This window comes from Panulirus ornatus, chromosome 1 (genome assembly GCF_036320965.1).
Source record: "Panulirus ornatus isolate Po-2019 chromosome 1, ASM3632096v1, whole genome shotgun sequence".
Taxonomy (NCBI): Eukaryota; Metazoa; Arthropoda; class Malacostraca; order Decapoda; family Palinuridae; genus Panulirus; species Panulirus ornatus.
In genome coordinates, this window is record NC_092224.1 from 19,736,849 (window position 1) to 19,761,045 (window position 24,197).

A 24,197-nucleotide genomic window follows, 5' to 3' on the forward strand; every position below is an offset into this window, starting at 1 on the left:
GACACACACACACACACAGGACACACACACACAGAAACGCACAGACACACACACACACACGTGTTTACACCTTCCTTAACTATTCTTAACAAGTTATACAAGTGTGTTAACACGTTGCTTGACTTCATCCCACACAAGGTAGTGGAAATCATTACACCCAAAACAAATGTAAATTTCTGTCGACCTGTGGTAAACAATGGTGGCTTGTGATGATTCCTGCTGGGCTGTCATAATTCCTGCTAGGTTGTGGTAATTCCAGCTAGGTTGTGGTAATTCCAGCTAGGTTGTGGTAATTCCAGCTAGGTTGTGGTAATTCCTGCTAGGTTGTGGTAATTCCTGCTAGGTTGTGGTAATTCCAGCTAGGTTGTGGTAATTCCAGCTAGGTTGTGGTAATTCCTGCTAGGTTGTGGTAATTCCAGCTAGGTTGTGGTAATTCCTGCTAGGTTGTGATAATTCCTGCTAGGCTGCGGTAACTCCTGCTAGGCTCAGGTAACTCCTGCTAGGCTCAGGTAACTCCTGCTAGGCTCAGGTAACTCCTGCTAGGCTGTGGTAACTCCTGCTAGGCTGTGGTAACTCCTGCTAGGCTTTGGTAACTCCTGCTAGGCTGCGGTAACTCCTGCTAGGCTGCGGTAACTCCTGCTAGGCTGTGGTAACTCCTGCTAGGCTGCGGTAACTCCTGCTAGGCTGTGGTAACTCCTGCTAGGCTGTGGTAACTCCTGCTAGGCTCAGGTAACTCCTGCTAGGCTGCGGTAACTCCTGCTAGGCTGTGGTAACTCCTGCTAGGCTGCGGTAACTCCTGCTAGGCTGTGGTAACTCCTGCTAGGCTCAGGTAACTCCTGCTAGGCTGTGGTAACTCCTGCTAGGCTGTGGTAACTCCTGCTAGGCTCAGGTAACTCCTGCTAGGCTGTGGTAACTCCTGCTAGGCTGTGGTAACTCCTGCTAGGCTGTGGTAACTCCTGCTAGGCTGTGGTAACTCCTGCTAGGCTGTGGTAACTCCTGCTAGGCTGTGGTAACTCCTGCTAGGCTGTGGTAACTCCTGCTAGGCTGTGGTAACTCCTGCTAGGCTGTGGTAACTCCTGCTAGGCTGTGGTAACTCCTGCTAGCTGCGGTAACTCCTGCTAGGCTGTGGTAACTCCTGCTAGGCTGTGGTAACTCCTGCTAGGCTGTGGTAACTCCTGCTAGGCTGTGGTAACTCCTGCTAGGCTGTGGTAACTCCTGCTAGGCTGTGGTAACTCCTGCTAGGCTGTGGTAACTCCTGCTAGGCTCAGGTAACTCCTGCTAGGCTGTGGTAACTCCTGCTAGGCTGTGGTAACTCCTGCTAGGCTGCGGTAACTCCTGCTAGGCTGTGGTAACTCCTGCTAGGCTGCGGTAACTCCTGCTAGGCTGCGGTAACTCCTGCTAGGCTGTGGTAACTCCTGCTAGGCTCAGGTAACTCCTGCTAGGCTGTGGTAACTCCTGCTAGGCTCAGGTAACTCCTGCTAGGCTGTGGTAACTCCTGCTAGGCTGTGGTAACTCCTGCTAGGCTCAGGTAACTCCTGCTAGGCTGTGGTAACTCCTGCTAGGCTGTGGTAACTCCTGCTAGGCTGTGGTAACTCCTGCTAGGCTCAGGTAACTCCTGCTAGGCTCAGGTAACTCCTGCTAGGCTCAGGTAACTCCTGCTAGGCTCAGGTAACTCCTGCTAGGCTGTGGTAACTCCTGCTAGGCTGTGGTAACTCCTGCTAGGCTCAGGTAACTCCTGCTAGGCTGTGGTAACTCCTGCTAGGCTGTGGTAACTCCTGCTAGGCTCAGGTAACTCCTGCTAGGCTCAGGTAACTCCTGCTAGGCTCAGGTAACTCCTGCTAGGCTCAGGTAACTCCTGCTAGGCTCAGGTAACTCCTGCTAGGCTCAGGTAACTCCTGCTAGGCTCAGGTAACTCCTGCTAGGCTGCGGTAACTCCTGCTAGGCTCAGGTAACTCCTGCTAGGCTCAGGTAACTCCTGCTAGGCTGCGGTAACTCCTGCTAGGCTCAGGTAACTCCTGCTAGGCTCAGGTAACTCCTGCTAGGCTGTGGTAACTCCTGCTAGGCTCAGGTAACTCCTGCTAGGCTCAGGTAACTCCTGCTAGGCTGTGGTAACTCCTGCTAGGCTGTGGTAACTCCTGCTAGGCTCAGGTAACTCCTGCTAGGCTCAGGTAACTCCTGCTAGGCTCAGGTAACTCCTGCTAGGCTGCGGTAACTCCTGCTAGGCTCAGGTAACTCCTGCTAGGCTCAGGTAACTCCTGCTAGGCTCAGGTAACTCCTGCTAGGCTCAGGTAACTCCTGCTAGGCTGTGGTAACTCCTGCTAGGCTGTGGTAACTCCTGCTAGGCTCAGGTAACTCCTGCTAGGCTCAGGTAACTCCTGCTAGGCTCAGGTAACTCCTGCTAGGCTCAGGTAACTCCTGCTAGGCTCAGGTAACTCCTGCTAGGCTCAGGTAACTCCTGCTAGGCTCAGGTAACTCCTGCTAGGCTCAGGTAACTCCTGCTAGGCTCAGGTAACTCCTGCTAGGCTCAGGTAACTCCTGCTAGGCTCAGGTAACTCCTGCTAGGCTCAGGTAACTCCTGCTAGGCTGTGGTAACTCCTGCTAGGCTGTGGTAACTCCTGCTAGGCTGCGGTAACTCCTGCTAGGCTCAGGTAACTCCTGCTAGGCTGTGGTAACTCCTGCTAGGCTGTGGTAACTCCTGCTAGGCTGCGGTAACTCCTGCTAGGCTGTGGTAACTCCTGCTAGGCTGTGGTAACTCCTGCTAGGCTCAGGTAACTCCTGCTAGGCTGTGGTAACTCCTGCTAGGCTGTGGTAACTCCTGCTAGGCTCAGGTAACTCCTGCTAGGCTGTGGTAACTCCTGCTAGGCTCAGGTAACTCCTGCTAGGCTCAGGTAACTCCTGCTAGGCTGTGGTAACTCCTGCTAGGCTCAGGTAACTCCTGCTAGGCTCAGGTAACTCCTGCTAGGCTGCGGTAACTCCTGCTAGGCTGTGGTAACTCCTGCTAGGCTGTGGTAACTCCTGCTAGGCTCAGGTAACTCCTGCTAGGCTGTGGTAACTCCTGCTAGGCTGTGGTAACTCCTGCTAGGCTCAGGTAACTCCTGCTAGGCTGTGGTAACTCCTGCTAGGCTCAGGTAACTCCTGCTAGGCTGTGGTAACTCCTGCTAGGCTGCGGTAACTCCTGCTAGGCTGCGGTAACTCCTGCTAGGCTGTGGTAACTCCTGCTAGGCTCAGGTAACTCCTGCTAGGCTCAGGTAACTCCTGCTAGGCTCAGGTAACTCCTGCTAGGCTGTGGTAACTCCTGCTAGGCTCAGGTAACTCCTGCTAGGCTCAGGTAACTCCTGCTAGGCTGTGGTAACTCCTGCTAGGCTCAGGTAACTCCTGCTAGGCTCAGGTAACTCCTGCTAGGCTGTGGTAACTCCTGCTAGGCTCAGGTAACTCCTGCTAGGCTCAGGTAACTCCTGCTAGGCTCAGGTAACTCCTGCTAGGCTGTGGTAACTCCTGCTAGGCTCAGGTAACTCCTGCTAGGCTGTGGTAACTCCTGCTAGGCTCAGGTAACTCCTGCTAGGCTCAGGTAACTCCTGCTAGGCTGCGGTAACTCCTGCTAGGCTGCGGTAACTCCTGCTAGGCTCAGGTAACTCCTGCTAGGCTCAGGTAACTCCTGCTAGGCTCAGGTAACTCCTGCTAGCTGCGGTAACTCCTGCTAGGCTGTGGTAACTCCTGCTAGGCTGCGGTAACTCCTGCTAGGCTCAGGTAACTCCTGCTAGGCTCAGGTAACTCCTGCTAGGCTCAGGTAACTCCTGCTAGGCTCAGGTAACTCCTGCTAGGCTGTGGTAACTCCTGCTAGGCTGCGGTAACTCCTGCTAGGCTGTGGTAACTCCTGCTAGGCTCAGGTAACTCCTGCTAGGCTCAGGTAACTCCTGCTAGGCTGCGGTAACTCCTGCTAGGCTGTGGTAACTCCTGCTAGGCTGTGGTAACTCCTGCTAGGCTCAGGTAACTCCTGCTAGGCTCAGGTAACTCCTGCTAGGCTCAGGTAACTCCTGCTAGGCTGTGGTAACTCCTGCTAGGCTCAGGTAACTCCTGCTAGGCTCAGGTAACTCCTGCTAGGCTGTGGTAACTCCTGCTAGGCTGTGGTAACTCCTGCTAGGCTCAGGTAACTCCTGCTAGGCTCAGGTAACTCCTGCTAGGCTCAGGTAACTCCTGCTAGGCTGTGGTAACTCCTGCTAGGCTGTGGTAACTCCTGCTAGGCTGTGGTAACTCCTGCTAGGCTCAGGTAACTCCTGCTAGGCTGTGGTAACTCCTGCTAGGCTCAGGTAACTCCTGCTAGCTGCGGTAACTCCTGCTAGGCTCAGGTAACTCCTGCTAGGCTGTGGTAACTCCTGCTAGGCTGTGGTAACTCCTGCTAGGCTGTGGTAACTCCTGCTAGGCTGTGGTAACTCCTGCTAGGCTGTGGTAACTCCTGCTAGGCTCAGGTAACTCCTGCTAGGCTCAGGTAACTCCTGCTAGGCTCAGGTAACTCCTGCTAGGCTCAGGTAACTCCTGCTAGGCTCAGGTAACTCCTGCTAGGCTCAGGTAACTCCTGCTAGGCTGCGGTAACTCCTGCTAGGCTGCGGTAACTCCTGCTAGGCTCAGGTAACTCCTGCTAGGCTCAGGTAACTCCTGCTAGGCTGTGGTAACTCCTGCTAGGCTGCGGTAACTCCTGCTAGGCTGCGGTAACTCCTGCTAGGCTGTGGTAACTCCTGCTAGGCTCAGGTAACTCCTGCTAGGCTGCGGTAACTCCTGCTAGGCTGCGGTAACTCCTGCTAGGCTGCGGTAACTCCTGCTAGGCTGTGGTAACTCCTGCTAGGCTCAGGTAACTCCTGCTAGGCTCAGGTAACTCCTGCTAGGCTCAGGTAACTCCTGCTAGGCTGCGGTAACTCCTGCTAGGCTGTGGTAACTCCTGCTAGGCTCAGGTAACTCCTGCTAGGCTCAGGTAACTCCTGCTAGGCTCAGGTAACTCCTGCTAGCTGCGGTAACTCCTGCTAGGCTCAGGTAACTCCTGCTAGGCTCAGGTAACTCCTGCTAGGCTCAGGTAACTCCTGCTAGGCTCAGGTAACTCCTGCTAGGCTGTGGTAACTCCTGCTAGGCTGTGGTAACTCCTGCTAGGCTCAGGTAACTCCTGCTAGGCTCAGGTAACTCCTGCTAGGCTCAGGTAACTCCTGCTAGGCTCAGGTAACTCCTGCTAGGCTCAGGTAACTCCTGCTAGGCTGCGGTAACTCCTGCTAGGCTCAGGTAACTCCTGCTAGGCTCAGGTAACTCCTGCTAGGCTCAGGTAACTCCTGCTAGGCTGTGGTAACTCCTGCTAGGCTGTGGTAACTCCTGCTAGGCTCAGGTAACTCCTGCTAGGCTCAGGTAACTCCTGCTAGGCTGCGGTAACTCCTGCTAGGCTCAGGTAACTCCTGCTAGGCTCAGGTAACTCCTGCTAGGCTGCGGTAACTCCTGCTAGGCTCAGGTAACTCCTGCTAGGCTCAGGTAACTCCTGCTAGGCTCAGGTAACTCCTGCTAGGCTCAGGTAACTCCTGCTAGGCTGTGGTAACTCCTGCTAGGCTCAGGTAACTCCTGCTAGGCTGCGGTAACTCCTGCTAGGCTCAGGTAACTCCTGCTAGGCTGCGGTAACTCCTGCTAGGCTGTGGTAACTCCTGCTAGGCTCAGGTAACTCCTGCTAGGCTCAGGTAACTCCTGCTAGGCTGTGGTAACTCCTGCTAGGCTGTGGTAACTCCTGCTAGGCTGTGGTAACTCCTGCTAGGCTCAGGTAACTCCTGCTAGGCTGTGGTAACTCCTGCTAGGCTCAGGTAACTCCTGCTAGGCTCAGGTAACTCCTGCTAGGCTCAGGTAACTCCTGCTAGGCTGTGGTAACTCCTGCTAGGCTCAGGTAACTCCTGCTAGGCTGCGGTAACTCCTGCTAGGCTCAGGTAACTCCTGCTAGGCTCAGGTAACTCCTGCTAGGCTGTGGTAACTCCTGCTAGGCTGCGGTAACTCCTGCTAGGCTCAGGTAACTCCTGCTAGGCTCAGGTAACTCCTGCTAGGCTCAGGTAACTCCTGCTAGGCTGCGGTAACTCCTGCTAGGCTGTGGTAACTCCTGCTAGGCTGCGGTAACTCCTGCTAGGCTCAGGTAACTCCTGCTAGGCTGTGGTAACTCCTGCTAGGCTGTGGTAACTCCTGCTAGGCTGTGGTAACTCCTGCTAGGCTGTGGTAACTCCTGCTAGGCTCAGGTAACTCCTGCTAGGCTGCGGTAACTCCTGCTAGGCTCAGGTAACTCCTGCTAGGCTCAGGTAACTCCTGCTAGGCTGTGGTAACTCCTGCTAGGCTGCGGTAACTCCTGCTAGGCTGTGGTAACTCCTGCTAGGCTCAGGTAACTCCTGCTAGGCTGTGGTAACTCCTGCTAGGCTCAGGTAACTCCTGCTAGGCTGTGGTAACTCCTGCTAGGCTGTGGTAACTCCTGCTAGGCTCAGGTAACTCCTGCTAGGCTGTGGTAACTCCTGCTAGGCTCAGGTAACTCCTGCTAGGCTCAGGTAACTCCTGCTAGCTGCGGTAACTCCTGCTAGGCTCAGGTAACTCCTGCTAGGCTCAGGTAACTCCTGCTAGGCTCAGGTAACTCCTGCTAGGCTGTGGTAACTCCTGCTAGGCTGTGGTAACTCCTGCTAGGCTCAGGTAACTCCTGCTAGGCTCAGGTAACTCCTGCTAGGCTCAGGTAACTCCTGCTAGGCTCAGGTAACTCCTGCTAGGCTGCGGTAACTCCTGCTAGGCTCAGGTAACTCCTGCTAGGCTGTGGTAACTCCTGCTAGGCTCAGGTAACTCCTGCTAGGCTGCGGTAACTCCTGCTAGGCTGTGGTAACTCCTGCTAGGCTCAGGTAACTCCTGCTAGGCTCAGGTAACTCCTGCTAGGCTGCGGTAACTCCTGCTAGGCTCAGGTAACTCCTGCTAGGCTGCGGTAACTCCTGCTAGGCTGCGGTAACTCCTGCTAGGCTCAGGTAACTCCTGCTAGGCTCAGGTAACTCCTGCTAGGCTCAGGTAACTCCTGCTAGGCTGTGGTAACTCCTGCTAGGCTGTGGTAACTCCTGCTAGGCTGTGGTAACTCCTGCTAGGCTCAGGTAACTCCTGCTAGGCTCAGGTAACTCCTGCTAGGCTCAGGTAACTCCTGCTAGCTGCGGTAACTCCTGCTAGGCTCAGGTAACTCCTGCTAGGCTCAGGTAACTCCTGCTAGGCTGCGGTAACTCCTGCTAGGCTCAGGTAACTCCTGCTAGGCTGTGGTAACTCCTGCTAGGCTGCGGTAACTCCTGCTAGGCTGCGGTAACTCCTGCTAGGCTCAGGTAACTCCTGCTAGGCTGTGGTAACTCCTGCTAGGCTCAGGTAACTCCTGCTAGGCTGCGGTAACTCCTGCTAGGCTGCGGTAACTCCTGCTAGGCTGTGGTAACTCCTGCTAGGCTCAGGTAACTCCTGCTAGGCTCAGGTAACTCCTGCTAGGCTGTGGTAACTCCTGCTAGGCTCAGGTAACTCCTGCTAGGCTCAGGTAACTCCTGCTAGGCTGTGGTAACTCCTGCTAGGCTGCGGTAACTCCTGCTAGGCTGTGGTAACTCCTGCTAGGCTGCGGTAACTCCTGCTAGGCTGTGGTAACTCCTGCTAGGCTCAGGTAACTCCTGCTAGGCTCAGGTAACTCCTGCTAGGCTGTGGTAACTCCTGCTAGGCTGTGGTAACTCCTGCTAGGCTGCGGTAACTCCTGCTAGGCTGTGGTAACTCCTGCTAGGCTGTGGTAACTCCTGCTAGGCTGTGGTAACTCCTGCTAGGCTGTGGTAACTCCTGCTAGGCTGTGGTAACTCCTGCTAGGCTGCGGTAACTCCTGCTAGGCTGTGGTAACTCCTGCTAGGCTGCGGTAACTCCTGCTAGGCTCAGGTAACTCCTGCTAGGCTGCGGTAACTCCTGCTAGGCTGCGGTAACTGCCAGCGCCAGGGATCGAACCCCAGCCAGTGGATTGGTCGTTTGGGAAGATGACCACTACACCAACAACAGAAACTGACTATAAAGGGGATAGGGGATAGGGGAGAAAGAACACTTCCCACGTATTCCTTGTGTGTCGTAGAAGGCGACTAAAAGGGAAGGGAGCGGGGGGCTGGAAATCCTCCCCTCTCATTTTTCTTTTTTTTTTTTTCATTTTCCAAAAGAAGGAACAGAGAAGGGGGCCAGGTGAGGATATTCCCTCAAAGGCCCATTCCTCTGTTCTTAACGCTACCTCACTAACACGGGAAATGCCGAATAGTATGAAATATATATATATATATATATATATATATATATATATATATATATATATATATATATATATATATATATATATGAAATCTACATTGGTAAAAATCAAAAAACAAAAATATCTGAGGTCTATATTGCTGTCCAAATATAGTGACTCTGCAAAAGACTGTAAGGAAATATAACATGAGGAGACGTTTGACAGCCCTGGAGGAGGGTTAGCAACAACAGGTCAGGTCACATGACACACAGGCTTGGGTGTGATGCGTAAATGAGATAAAACCTGTTACTGGTGACCAGGGTGACTGGGTCTGGACACCATTGCCCTTGGGAGAGGTTATGATTACGTATACAGTCGATAAATGTAGACTACATCCACAATCCTTTTTATTCAAAGCCACACTTTAACTTGTAACACTGAGGCATTTCTCCACTCTATAAACAGTCGCTTGTACTAATAACAGAGTCTTATTGCTCGACGTGTCACTGTTTTCTTGTGCTTAATGACGCTAGTGTCTCATTTTTTTTCTATTCATGTCAATGTTAAATTACATTTTTGTTGCACTTTATATATATATATATATATATATATATATATATATATATATATATATATATATATATATATATATATATATATCTTGGGATAGGGGAGAAATACTTCCCACGTATTCCCTGCGTGCCGTAAAAGGCGACTAAAAGGGGAGGGAGCAGGGGACTAGAAATCCTCCCCTCCAGTTTTTACTTTTCCAAAAGAAGGAACAGAGAAGGTGGCCAAGTGAGGATATTCCCTCTAATGCTCAGTCCTCTGTTCTTAACGCTACCTCGCTAGCACGAGAAATGGCGAATATGTACGAAAAAATAAATAAATAAATAAATATATATATATATATATATATATATATATATATATATATATATATATATATATATATATATATATATTTATTCAATAATCTATGGAACTCCGTAGCGTAGCCATGAGCATTACTGACCATAAAGCATTCACGGGCCGCCATTCACGGGTCGAGGGTATACATTCGAATCCTGGATGAAGCCGTTGGTCCACAGTCAATCCAGCTGTTCATCCTCTGATAGGGACTTGTCGATAAATCGGGTACCTGGCTTATGCTAACATAAACCAGAAATAACCCCAGGAATCCTACTATGAGGCATCCATAGTTTACGAGAATCATATATGGGCTTTCAACAGTAGACATTCTTGATGTAGAATTCAGTTGAATTTTCTGAGGGATGGATCAGCCATTATTGTTTCTTGGAAGGGGACGCTGGGTTGAGAATCGTTGGAAACCGTTGTGTATGATGACAGAATGACGGATGTAGGGTGCTGGTGACGTGAAGGTGTACGTGATCAAGTCTTGGTGAATGGTTGGGTGAAAAGAGAGGAGGTGGTGAAAGCCTTGCATAAGGGGGCAGGGGTGGATGGGACTGCAACTGGAGGTCTCAGGAAAGGGGGTGAAAGGGTTGCTGATTGGTTAGTTAGGATTTTCACCGTATATATATGGCTCTAGGTGAGGTTTCTGAGGACTGGTGGAGTACTTGCATAGTTCCATTCGGCAAGAGGGACAAAAGTGAATGCTCAAATTACGGAAGTTTAGTAATAAGTCTGTTGAGTGTACGTGGCAAGTTGTATGGGAGGTTGAGAGGTTGGCTACATACACGGGGCATAAGAACGGGGAGGATCAATGTGGCTTTTGGAGTGGTAGGAAATGTGTGGACCAGCAGGTGTTTGCTTTGAAGACTTTGTTTGGGAAATATTTTGAGAAGAGGGTTTTGTACGTGGTACTCATGGATACAGAGAAAGCGTTGACCGAGATGCCTTGTGGAAGATGCTATGAATACACAGTGGTAGAAAAGCTAAAAGAAGCAGGAGATATTTCATCGCGAAAGGAACGTGTGCGAGTAAGAAGGATGGAGGGGAGGTGGTTCCATGTGAAGGTGGGTTTGCAGCGAGTGTGAGTCATATCATTATGGTCGTTTAATGTGTTATGTTTAGGGTGGAAAGTCTTGGAGAAAGAGGCTGTCTACAGTATGTTGGAGACTAGGGGTGTCTGGGAGGCGACTCAGTTGCTGTTTGCGGATGAAGCGGCTGTGATGGCAGACTCGAATAAGAAACTGCAGAAGCTGGTGTCTTAGTTTCAGAAAGTGTGTGAGAGAAGGAAGTTGAGTTATTTTGCTAAAAAGTAAGGTTATGAAATCTAGCAATGGGGGGGGGGGGGACAAGTTAGTTTGGACGGAGAGAACCTGAAGTAGTTTTAGATGCCTGTTTTAGACATGGCAGCGAATGGAACTATGGGAGCTGAAGTGAATCACAGACTGGGTGAGGAGGCAAAGGTTCTGGGTGAATCGAGACGTGTGTGTGTGTGTGTGTGTGTGTGTGTGTGTGTGTTTGTAAGAGAGGCTATAGAGCCCCACAGCACAGTTTTAAGCGTACCCAGCTCCCACACAAAGGGTATGGTGTGAATCCTTGCATCTAGAAGGCATTATGTGATATCTATCTGTAACATATATATATATATATATATATATATATATATATATATATATATATATATATATAATCATGGGTTGCATTCGTACCCTGATAATGGCGCCAGGCGACCTTGGCAAAACATGGAGGTTAAAAGACACAGCCACAACTTACTATCGTTTAACTTTACAGACAAACTGGCCATCTAACACATACCTTAACTCTCAAGATTCCAGAAACTCTCATATCTCTTCTACTTTCATAATACCTTTCAGCCTTTAATTGTCCTGTGTAATCATCTTGCCCATATCCACTTTCCTCCACAAAATCATTAGGAAAGGCAGCACGAATGGTAGCGACCTCGCCTCCATGGTAACCAAACGGACATGACACAGTTCGTTTTACCAACGTACTGGACCTTGTTTGGTCGAGGTGTGCATGATGTGATCCATAACCAATGTACTGTTGAAAGGCTGAACACGCAGGGCTGCTCGGCCCTTGTGAGGGGGACGGCTTCGTCATGCACACATCTGTACTCAAAACATACACACACACACACAAACTCTTGAGTGTCAGTAAAAAGAGGTGTGTGTGTGTGTGTGTGTGTGTGTGTGTGTGTGTGTGTGGAGTGTCTGTGAAGGCCACCAACACACAGGAGGTTTATGGCGGTAGATTTTCATTTTTCATTCTGCTAGCTACATATATGACTTCCTCTTAATTGCATACTCTTGCGCGGTAGGGACCAGAGGAGGCTGGAATAACTCCAGTTAAGGAGGAAGGTACACCATATGAGGGTATCGTATGTAATTAGTTTGATCCAAACGTAGACAGGAAATATATCATTCCATCATTCGGTAAAGTCAAATCATTGAAACATTACCCCCCAAAAAAGGAGCACATTCAACACATCACCCACCAAGATGAGACTTGATCAAAGAATTTTCATCACGAAGCAAACAGCTTGTTGTACACACACACACACACACACACACACACACACACACACACACACACACACACACAGAGGCTGGCACCTCTCACGTGCTTTGTCAAATCTACGTCTGCCGACGTCTTCACATCGAAGGCCACATTCATCACTGTTAGAGGGAAAGTTCCATAACACTAAGGTGTTCAAGCTATGTAGGAGTGGAGGGGTATAGGTAGAGGTGTGGCCTATTATTACAACGGCAGCACTATTAGTCACCCCAGAGTCTGAGCAGGGTTGAGGAAGCCGTCGGTATTCATAACTTGGTATTACGTTGTTTTCACACCGTTGATTCTGTAAGTGTTTGCAAGGACTGTAACCAATTGGTCTTCAGTTGTAAAGGCCCGTATGGTGATCCATATGGCTTCCAGCTCTGCCCTTTCCAGACCAACTTGCTGTACAATGTATGGTCTTTGATGGAGTCTACGAAGGCATCATCTGCAGACCCTGGCAGGAAGTTTACCTCCAGAGACCTGATACTGGGTAGAGTGTCCATGTTGGGCGCCAACCTGCTAACAATGTTTCCTCGTATCAAACACTTTAGTTGCACTGGAACAGCCAGACTTAATTATCATGGCTTTAATTTGCATTTACTGAAGTCCATTAAAGTTCTTACTCTTCTGGAGGACTCAAATTAAAGTACAATCATCTACCAAATATATATACATATAAATATATATATATTTCTTTTCTTTTCTTTCATACTATTCGCCATTTCCCGCATTAGCAAGGTAGCGTTAAGAACAGAGGACTGGGCCTTTGAGGGAATATCCTCACCTGGCCCCCTTCTCTGTTCCTTCTTTTGGGGGAAAAAAAAAAAAAAAAAAAAAAAAAAAAAAGAGAGGAGAGGATTTCCAGCCCCCCGCTCCCTTCCCTTTTAGTCGCCTTCTCCGACATGCAGGGAATACGTGGGAAGTATTCTTTCTCCCCTATCCCCAGGGATATATATACACATATACATATATATATATATATATATATATATATATATATATATATATATATATATATATACATATATACATATACATACATATATTTTTGTTGCTGTCTCCCACGCCTGCGAGGCAGCGCAAGGAAACAGACGAAAGAAATGGCCCAACCCACCCCCACACACATGCACATACACACGTCCACACATGCAAATATACATACATACACAGCCTTCCATGGCCCACACCATATATATATATATATATATATTATCCCTGGGGATAGGGGATGAAGAATACTTCCCACGTATTCCCTGCGTGTCGTAGAAGGCGACTAAAAGGTTAGGGAGCAGGAGGCTGGAAATCCTCCCCTCTCTTTTTTTTTTTTCTTTTTTTTAATTTTCCAAAAGAAGGAACAGAGGGGGGCCAGGTGAGGATATTCCACAAAGGCCCAGTCCTCTGTTCTTAACGCTACCTCGCTAATGCGGGAAATGGCGGATAGTTTAAAAGAAAGAAAAAGAATATATATATATACATATATATATATATATATAAGTACATGATTTGATCACTGTCGATTCGATCACTGTCTGTACAGCGGTTGCAGTACATGGGTTCGAGGTTTTAAACATGTAACTAAAGAGATAGAAATTTGGTCTTCAATTTGTCTATTGAATAACTTTTTTTTTTTTTTTACGCCAGACAAACTGTAAATTATGATCACATGCTGTGTAGGAGGGGAAGGAGGAACGGGTCGCATTCATACCGTGCTCTGACGCCTGTACCATCAATGTACTTAATTGGGTTATTCCTAGGTCGCTCAAGGAGGCATTGATAAGTACGTTCAACAAGAGAGGCACACTTAACCTTGTGAGGTGGCAACCATCTGGATACCTGTAACTTATGTATCCTTGAAACAATACAGCAGACACCCCTGAGAACACCAGGGACTGTAACCAAAGCAAAGGTCGACCAGATGTATAACGACCTGTACTCGAACCAGATATATATAGCGACTTGTACTCAACCAGGTATATGTACTCGACCAGATATATGACGACCTGTACTCGACCAGATACATGACGACTTGTACTCGACCAGGTATATGACGACCTGTTCTCGACCAGATATATGACCTGTATTCGACCAGATACATGACGACCCGTACACGACCAGATATATGACGACCTGTACTCGACCAGATACATGACCTGTACACGACCAGATATATGACGACCTGTTATCGACCAGATATATGACCTGCACTCAACCAGATACATGACGACCTGTACACGACCAGATATATGACGACCTGTTCTCGACCAGATTCATGACCTGCACTCGACCAGATACATGACGACCCGTGCTTTCAGCCCACAGGTGAACAGTAACATCCCCAAGTGACCTTGACCTTGAACCCCCTCATTATTACCCCTCCCCCCCACGACTCATTCATCTGCAGGTCCTGTCCCGAGGCAGTTTTGAAAGTCCCTGACTGAGGCTACCACGCCCCGACCATGGCGATCCATACGTAATGACCACATATATATTATACATATATATACTACACTGCCACCACGAACATATTCCCCCTAACCACATTTAAATGAGTTTGTGATGATGAAACGAGACGAGGCCTCTCTCTCTCTCTTACCGCCGAATGAACCCGGATGAATGAATCATCAGGCATCAGGACTATACCAGAAACATGGGGAAAATGGACACATGTTTAACCGGAGTGAAAGAGGCGTTTTTCTGGCCTGTATCGCGAGGAACGCCAACATCATCATGCGGCCGGCAGCGGTGTAACAGCAGCAGCAGCACAGGACTCGTACACACCACATGTCAATCTTTGAGCTTTTGAGCTCACGAACCTTGACCATAGTCTTCAAATAGTAGAAGTAGTAGTAGTAGTAGTAGTAGTAGGAGGAGGAGGAGGAGGAGGAGTAGGAGTAGTAGTAGTAGAATAATAGTAGTAGTAGTGGTGGTAGTAGAAGTAGAAGTAGTAATAACAATAATAATAATGAACACAGTCAACAAGTGTGGCATAAACCACTGCTGGAATATAAAGAAATATATCTCAGGTGATGACGGGTGAGGAAGGTAGAGTTGTTAACAGTGAACCTGACGGGTGAGGAAGGCTGAGTTGTTAACAGTTAACATGACGGGTGAGGAAGGTAGAGATGTTAACACGAGGGGTGAAGAAGGTTAGAGTTGTTAACAGTTAACATGGCGGGTGAGGAAGGTACACTTGTTAATAGTTAATATGAGGGGTGAGGAAGGTTAGAGCTGTTAACATGACAGGTGAGGAAGCTAGAGTTAACATGACGGGCGAGGAAGGATAGAGTTGTTAACAGTAAACATGACGGGTGAGGAAGGTTTGAGTTGTTAACAGTTAACACTGATGAGAGACAACCAAAACAGGCGCTACAAAGGCTGTGGACAACAGGGACAGGATTTAACAGACACCGTAGTTAAACAGTTCAAGAAATGATGCTACTAGTAATTAGGGAGGCAAGTTACTGTTAAACAATAAAGCACAAGATGACCTAACCTTTGACCTGACCCTTACAGGTCAAGTAATCAAACCCAAAAGTTTGGACCGTCCTGAGCTCAAGGGCCGCACTGTCTGTCATCCTCAAATAATGTTAACATAGATGAGGTAGTTAACATAATTAACATAACATGATTAACCCGCCTCAGGCAGTGTACAGGTTCGAAATTACGTTAACACGAAACAAGAAGTTAACCTCTGTCATTGGTGAGAGAGAGAGAGAGAGAGAGAGAGAGAGAGAGAGAGAGAGAGAGAGAGAGAGAGAGTTAACAGAGATGTAAAAGGCAGTTTACATAGGTCATTAACCAACGGTCGTGTGAGTCGAATAACACAGGTAATGAGGGAAGTGTCAAACACAGATGATGGGAAGGACTTTAAACACCTGTGAGGGAGATTCAATAACGGTGAGTTAACAATAATGAAGAGGCAGTTAACACCGGGGGAGGGGGATGGTAGTTAACGGTAAAAATGTAACGCACATGAGGATAGCTAAAATATAGTGAGGATATTAGAGAGTGTGAGGGAGGTGGTAACAAGTGAGGAAATAGCAGTTAACACTGGAAAGACAAACAAGTAATGACAGTAATTAACGGGGAAAGGGAAGTAGTTACCACAAGTAAAGAGGGTAGTTACCACACAAGTTAGGAAGGTAGTTAACTCAAATGAGGAAGGTAAGTAACACAAGGAAGGTGGTTAACACAGGTGAGGTTAGTTAACACAAATGAAAATAATAAACACTGGTGAGGAGAGGTTAGTTTAATCAGCTGACGAGGATGGTTAACAAAAGTGAGAAAAAATAGTTAATACAGTTGAGGGAGGAAGTTAACAAAAAAGTGAGAACGGCAGATAACGAATGAGGGAGGTAGTTAACGTAAGTGGTATAGTTAACACAAGTGAGGAATGTAGTGAACACAGCTAAGAACTGTAGCTAACAGGTTAACAACGTAACACAAGGGAGGTAAGACAGGTAAGGAAGGTAGTTAACACAAGTGGGGAATGTAGTTAACAGCTGAGAATTGTAGCTAACAGGTTAACAACGTAACACATGGGAGGTAAGACAGGTAAGGAAGGTAGTTAACACAAATGAGGAAGGTATTTAACACAGGTAAGGTAGTTAACACATGTGAGCAAGGTAGCTAACACAGGTGAGGGAGGTACTTAACACAAGTGAAATTTGGTAACACAAGTAAGAAATGCAATTAACACAAGTGATGGAATTAGTTAACAAGAGTGAGAAATGCAATCAACACAAGTGAGGAAGGTAGTTAACACAAGTAAGGAAGGTAGTTAACATAAATGTGAAATGTAGTTAACACAAGGCTGGCAGTTAACACAGATGAAGTACACAAAAATAATGGTGATGGAGGTCGTTAACACAGATGGGGATCGTCAACACAGGTGAGGATGGTGGTTAACAGTGGTGATCGAGGTAGTTAACGCCAGTGAGGAAGGCGATTAACAGTTAAGAGGGAACTGGTTAACACGTGTGTAAAGTAATATAGGTTAAGAGAGTAGTTCATGGAGCGGTAGTTTATTAAGGTCAAGCAGGTTAAACAGGTGCCAATGAATAGACTGACAGCTAACACGGGAGAAGATATTTATCACTCATGAGACATGGTTAACACTCGTTCAAAACGAAGTTAACATAAATGAGGGAGACAATCTCAACACATGAGAAATAGTTAACACATGTAAAAGGGATGGTTAACACTGGTTCAAAACGTACTTAATATAAATGAGGGAGACTTATCTCAACACATGATAGTTAACACACGTAAAAGGGATGGTTAACACTGATAAGTTAACGACACAGGGAGAGACATTTAAAGCTACAACGGGATATAATTATCGCTGATGAGGCAAATACTTGAAGCTGTTAAGGTAGAGTGTTATCGGTAAACATGTAAATATTCAACATTGGTGAGTGGTACAGTTAACGCTCCTGGAGGACGTGGATAATTAGAGGGAGACATTTAATGCTAGTGAGGGAGACAGTTCACGCTAGTGAGGCACAGGGATAACTCTAGTGAGGGAGACAGATCATGCACACGAGAGAGATGATTAAGACTAGTGAGAAGTTAACATGAGAGGTATCTCATACAAGGAGAAAGACTCCCCAAGTGTAAAATATATACAATGGCTTTACATTTAAAACGCAAAATCGAGCGCAAATGTAATTACATATCATGCCATTGCGCGAACACGCCCTCAGAAGATACATTCCATGTCTTTCACGAAGACAAACATGAAGGTGCAACAACCAGGCGTCACAGTTTACATCAATTGCATAACAGTATCACAACCTTGTTCCCAATGTCATCATTTATCAGTAAGTCCTTTTCTAGGGGGAATGTTTGTACTGCCCATCACGCATAATGACCCTCGAATGAATTATCAAAGGTCTAGCATCATCTGTAATTTCAAAAAAGTGGTTTCACTGACAACACCAACTGACATACCACGAAAAATAATTTCGAGAATAGGTGTCTGTTCAGTGACCTGACGTAAACATTGGAATAAACACTCACTGTATCGAAGTCTTTGGCAGTATCCTAGTGCACGTGCTTCCTGGTCCAGTTATAATTCCATGGAGTTAAAAATATATCCGGAAAGGCAAGTGTGTGGTAGCAATAAGTCACAAAATCCGAGACATGTCCGTCAGACGTCAGCACTCATGTGTGTCTCCTCAACTTGACTGTGGAATTCGCGCGACCACGGCCCCGGATGGAAAGGTGCCACTTTTACATTATCACACACTACAAACATTCACCAAGTACAGTGACATCTCGCTGATTCAAACATCTTTTATAGCGTCTCTTGAAGATTTTGATGTAATATGATTATAATAAGAACATAAAGTAAATGTCGTTTGTTTTTTTGCTGATAATTCAGTTACAGAAATAAACAATTGGTAACTGCGCGCACCTGAGCGGCCCAGGCCAGTGTTGTGGTGGGATACAGTAGAAAAGCGGTAAATCACATTCTTATTTGTGTAAATTTGTATGACGAAGACCCTCGATAGGTTTATGAATAACCGTGCGTAAAACCGTGAATGACTCTTAAAGGAATATAACCTTACATAACACCGCACCTGGTCAAGCCTAGTCGTCAAGCTATGGTTTGAAAGTATTTTATCATCAAACAGGGCGGAGCGTCGCTCGCCATGGTAACTAATGGTCAGGAATGCGCTTTTTTGTTGACACAAGCTGTTGCGCCCACTGCAGAGCATGTAATGATTACAAACTGCATTCATTAAGTGGTAAGATAGAATGATCACAAACAAAAACATGGCATTGTTATGTGACGACTAAAAGTTATGATTTTGAAGATGTAGTCGGTGAGCAAAATAGGCTTGTAAATTATCTGCGGTAGATTACTACAGTTGTTTTCGACATTGATATTTATAAAACATCGATCTTTTCTCTTTCACGCAATGCCGCATAATACTCATGATGTCGATGCTCCTGACAGAAACAGCCATTCCTTTGACAACGGGAGACCTTAAAGTACTCGTCTGCTAACATATTCATGGATGCAAGCGAATACACATATTACTACGCATGTTAGACTGAACAGACCTTGTGGGAGAGCTGCCGAGAAAGACTTCTGTAGAACTTGGATCTGCCTGCAAGATACGTTACTGCGGAGAACACCATCAGCTTTGAAAGGTAGAGGAGGGAGAGGAACAGTTGCCAACATTACCACCAGTTACAACGATGCAATGATTTAGCGTACTTTGTGAGATGTGGCATCGAAGGGTTTGTATACATTATGGAACTGAAAGGCGAGACAAAAGCCAGAATGAGGTATGAAGGAAACAACTCTCCTCTATAAATACTGATAAATCCTGTTTGGTTATGGTTTTAATTGTTAAATATAACGTTATTGTTTCAGATCTACGATACGCTGGACTGTGGCGGTGTTGGCAGGTGACGTTGACATATGGAGTCCTCAGGGTGTATGGAGTGCCGGGTGTGGAGGATAGGGACGGTTGTGACCACTCAGTGATGGTTGTCCCACCACCGTACTATCGTGGTAGTAAGGGTATCCCACCACCAGACTATCGTGGTAGTAAAGTTATCCCTCAACCGTGAATGCTGATATTTCCTATTTCCACACAATCATGGTTAAGATTATAAACTATAAGGTCGTTGGTTCTAATATGCCATCTGTTGAAGTATCTGTTAGTCTACAGTGGTGGCTGCAAGGCAAAGTGACGTAAGAAGGGGAGGAGGATGGTTGTGGGGTGAATGGATGGGGGTTTACCTTCGACGGTGTCGTGGGGTGGGAGGGAGGACGCACTAACTTATGGGGCCAACATACCCCACCACACAATCATGTTACTGAGCAATGATCCATAAACTGTGTATGCTGACATTTCCGATCTGCTGTAATTCAGATTAATAAATGTAATGGCATTGTCTCCTCTCTGTTGTGCTATGTGGTCGAATTCCATTCTCTCTCGACATCAACCTTGGCTCCAACCTGTTAGATAGAGTTTATGTATCATACAGTTGTAGTCGGCGCTCATATAACTCCGCTAGAGTGCTCCATAGTTCTATAAGCATGATATACGGCGTCTTTACTTCAATTTAGTTCATAACTATATGGCACACACAATACAGTGTATTATTCAATACTTGGTTATTCAATAATGCATTCGGCCACCTCCTCCTCCCCTCTCAATCACTGTCTGAAGGTGTGGCCAGACGCGGAGCAGTTCCCACTGAACCTTAGTATGTGTGGACCACCAACTGGCCCTGTGGTGATTGGTTGTTTCTAAAATCTCATGTTACCTGTGATTGGCTGCCTTTATGCTCACGGCAAAAAAACTATCGATCGAAGCTCATCGTCACACTTGTAATGTCTGGCATGTCCATCACCTTGGCTGAATGAGATAGCTGAGACTTTAATACATAACATGAATTATTGTCAGTTGGGAAGGAGGAGATTGCTTAACACCACCTGAGTGACAGAGTCTAGACCACCGTGGTCTGTGGTGGTGGTGGTGGTGGTGAGGTAGGGAGATGAGGCTTGGGTAGGGAGACGCGTCCCGGGTTGTAAGGGCCGCCTCCTGCAACAACAAGCGTGACGCTGAGGATATCCAAACACAGTTACGCTCACAATTGACATCTCATGCGGGAATACATCGAAAATACCATGGCCACGGTGTTTCAGCTATGAGATATAGAATTCACATGGTAGCCTGTTCTGCACTAGCTGACAGACCACTCACTAGCCAGTACATCGGCACGCGTGGGAAACCTTCCACACTCTCGGGACGTTGTTGAAGGTGGTCGTACCAACCTGACGCTAATGTTCCTCCGATTTACTTCGTAAGTATTTAGACGATGTCGTAAAAATCAGCACTACGGGAGGGAGTCGGTAGAGGCTATGCTGAGCCTAACATTGGGTCTACTGCAGCCTACTGTATCAATCTGTAAAACATCTGTAAATGAGCGTAGCTCGACAACCCAGTAAATAAAACATCTTGTGATATCATGTGTCGAGGTGCAGTCTGTGATCAACGAGGTATTACTGAGCGAGTGTGTGACGTCAAGTCGTATCGACAACATGAAATGACACACAAAAGTGAAATCAAATCCAGACTACATAACTCAACCTACCACCGTCGCCGCGTCAGTTTATAAACATAGTGGCTGCACCTCTGCACTAACTGGCCTACATTAACCACACACACACACTGTCGTTGTCAAGACTTCGTCAGTGCTTGTTGTCAAGACGTCGTTTCGCATCGTGGTCAAGACTTCGTCAGAGTCGTTATCAAGACTTCGTCAGGAGTCATTATCAAGACTTCGTCAGGAGTCGATGTCATCTTTATTTCATGACGATCTGATCCTTGATACCACAATTTTGAAAGGAGGTATTTTTCGTAGATGCATTGCCTGACAATGATAATATATATGTACATGGGCATACATGTATATGGCTATATATATATATATATATATATATATATATATATATATATAATATATATATATATATGTATTATTGTATATATATATATGCTTCATCAATGTCATCGTTCTACTGAACAGATGCCAATTTAATTTAAATAAAAATTTGAGAACAAACAGTTAATTGTGATGATGATGTGGGGAGGCAAGCGACGAGCGTCAGCGACGATTGGGGATACAGGGAAGCAGACTAGGAAACTGTTTGTGGGTCCCCTGGTAGCAGTGCTGACAGATGTGGAGGTGGAGGGACGCCTCTGCTGGTCTGGAGTAGAGTCAGCAGACCTCATGCCATCTGTAACTGTAATGCACCGGGGACGAAGGAGAAAACAACAAAATCTCGAAATACGAAACTGTTCCTCTGTTATCTATAGTGATAACAGAGGAACAGACATTGAATTCGCAATTTCTTCTGACGTAAGCATGAAAATGTTAATTACACATGCATGCAACGGTGCAACTACAGGTCCATAATCACAGGCCATCATCAACAGTCTGAGAATGATGAATCACTTAGAAAAAACATGACAGACTTACTGAAGTGTGAGGAAAAATTGTCTAATCATGATACACATTTAGCTTCACATCCTGAAACCTGCGTAGAAGAATAGGTCATGCAAGTCTCTCTTGGATCATTAGTGGATCGACCTTGTGTTGGTGGACCATAGTGGATCGACCTTGTGTCGGTCTTCAGTCTTCCTAAAGTACTGGCACTTCTGTCCTACTCCCTATAGGTCGCTGGGAGAGCACTATATGCCAGTGTGAGAAGCGTGTGTGGTTGTTTGGGCAAGGTCAGCTGACAACCTTTTCCATAACAGCAGCTGGGATGGCGGGTCTCTTTCTCCGGCAAGGATGTTTTCATATCAGAGGTGCAAATGGTACCACTTAGTGCTCATGCTTATTTCCTGTAGGTCTACATTATACTATTTCTTGCCGTACCAAGGATAATGGCCATGATGCTGTTGCCAACAGGTACAAAGAACCGATGACATCGAGGACCAAGGACATGGAATGCTTTAAGGTGTCATAGAAATGTTTTACCTGTGTACCATCACGTAAATACGTTCCTGACCGTGACGCCTTCATGGGTCTCCGAAGGTCGAGAGCATAGGTTCGAATCCTGGTTACGGCAGTCGGTCCATAGTCAGCACCAGATGTTCAGACACTCCTGGGGGTTATCTGGCTCAGGCTAGGATATATATCCTTTCCAATACATATATTCGCCATTTCCTGCGTTAGCGAGGTAGCGTCATGAACAGACGACTATGCCTAAGAGGAAAATGACCCTCACTTGGCCCTCTTCTCTGCTCTTCTTTGGAAAAGAATAACAGGAGGGTTAGATTTCACCCCCCCCCCCCCACCTCTTTTAGTCGCCTTTTACGACACGCAGTTAAATACGTGGGACGTATCCTTTTCTCCCTTTTCCTACAAGGTCTCCTTCAAAGATCAGATTGCAGAGAAGTAAACTAAAAATGAGATGTCAGCTCATTCCACAAATGATCATTCAACATTATGTTAAATGAATAATACTAATAATCAAAAAAAAAAAAAAATCAGAGGAAAGACACTAATGAGTTGATTTCCTTGAAAGTCAGATTGATCAAGTAGTAAGTAAGTAAGTAAGTAAACATTTAGAGTGTAGCGCTACACAATATTTTCCAACGTATTACATGAAGGATCAGTATAACCTCACTCACGAAACTGTAGGAACTGGCAGGCGCTGGGAAACAGGCCTGTTATAATACCATATCCTCTAACCTGACCTGTGCTATGAGTGTTGGTCCGTCTGAGGAAGACACTCCTCCAGTGTGTGCTGACTTGAAGCACCCACGATAACGCCATATGAAATGGGTCAGCGTCTCGGCGGCTTATGTACTGAGGGATGTGTGACCCCCAAGCAATATGCCAGTTAAGGTCAACAATGCAACAACTATCTATGAGATTTCCTGACTTACCTGACATCAGAGATATCCATCCACCTTCGGTGCTTCAGGCCATGTTGGCTTTATCTTGCTGAGGATCGCCGAGTTGTGTGTGGTAGTAGTGACTGCTGCACTAGAGGCAGTAATAAGTAGAAGCGATTGGTTCCTGATGCGCTGGTGATGTGAGTAGCAGTAATAACGGTTGTCATGTGGTTATGATATGGGAATAGTTATATCGACTTTGATCCTTAAGGTAAACATGTTGTGAAACACAATGATGATGTGGGAGGGCCAACATTTCCGAACTATGCAGCCTATTGCTGCCAACCCTTCCATAGTAATCTACCTGTTGCTACCGACACTCCTGTGTTCTCTGAATCCTTTCGAATTGTGTACAGTTCACTGTTGCCAACACTTCCGCATTCTCCAGCCCATAGCTACTTGCTAGCTCTTGCAAACTACACACCAACTACTTCCGATCTTTTCAAGTTGTCTGTGTAAACTTTTAAATCCTATCACAAGGCAAGCGTTCTTAATTCTATTGTACTGTTTTTCTTTTCAAAACACATCTGGAGTTTCATGGTAATGACAGTTAGAGAAAATGGACAAGGCTCACAAGCCAATCACAAAGAAGCGTCAGAACGTCCTTTAACCAATGAGAACAAAGCATTACCACGCCACTCGGCCAAATACAGTTCATATCTTCCCTTCCCTCTTCACTTCTTCCCATGAATTGACCGCAGTACTCAGTTTCAAAGTGCTGTCCCATGTTCATAGCTTTTAATCATTAATTGTTAGGTAAAATCAACCAAGGTATTCCTCAAGGCAGTTGAAAAATAATCAGGATATCTGAAACTGGCCCTGGCAGGTGGGAATTCCTGATAGACTTGAGTTTCTTTCCTTTTATACTGCCGTACTAATGACCGAAAGTGTTCATTGTTTACTAGGACGATGAAAATATAAATACAAACATTCAAATTGGTGCAACATGTGACGTGGGATGAGCCCGGCCGCCAGACCTGACATGTATCATCGCCCTCAACAATGATACAGCCCTT

General features: G+C 46.5%; 1 protein-coding gene across 1 annotated transcript in view; it reads right to left on the reverse strand.

Moving 5' to 3' along the window:
* Window positions 1-17,922, reverse strand: part of LOC139761693 (AN1-type zinc finger protein 4-like) — a 98,549-nt gene extending 80,627 nt beyond the window's left edge. Inside the window, 1 exon segment of the mRNA XM_071686085.1 lies at window positions 17,768-17,922. The gene's annotated coding sequence lies outside the window, so the exon portion shown is untranslated.
* Window positions 17,923-24,197: the final 6,275 nt, after the last annotated feature.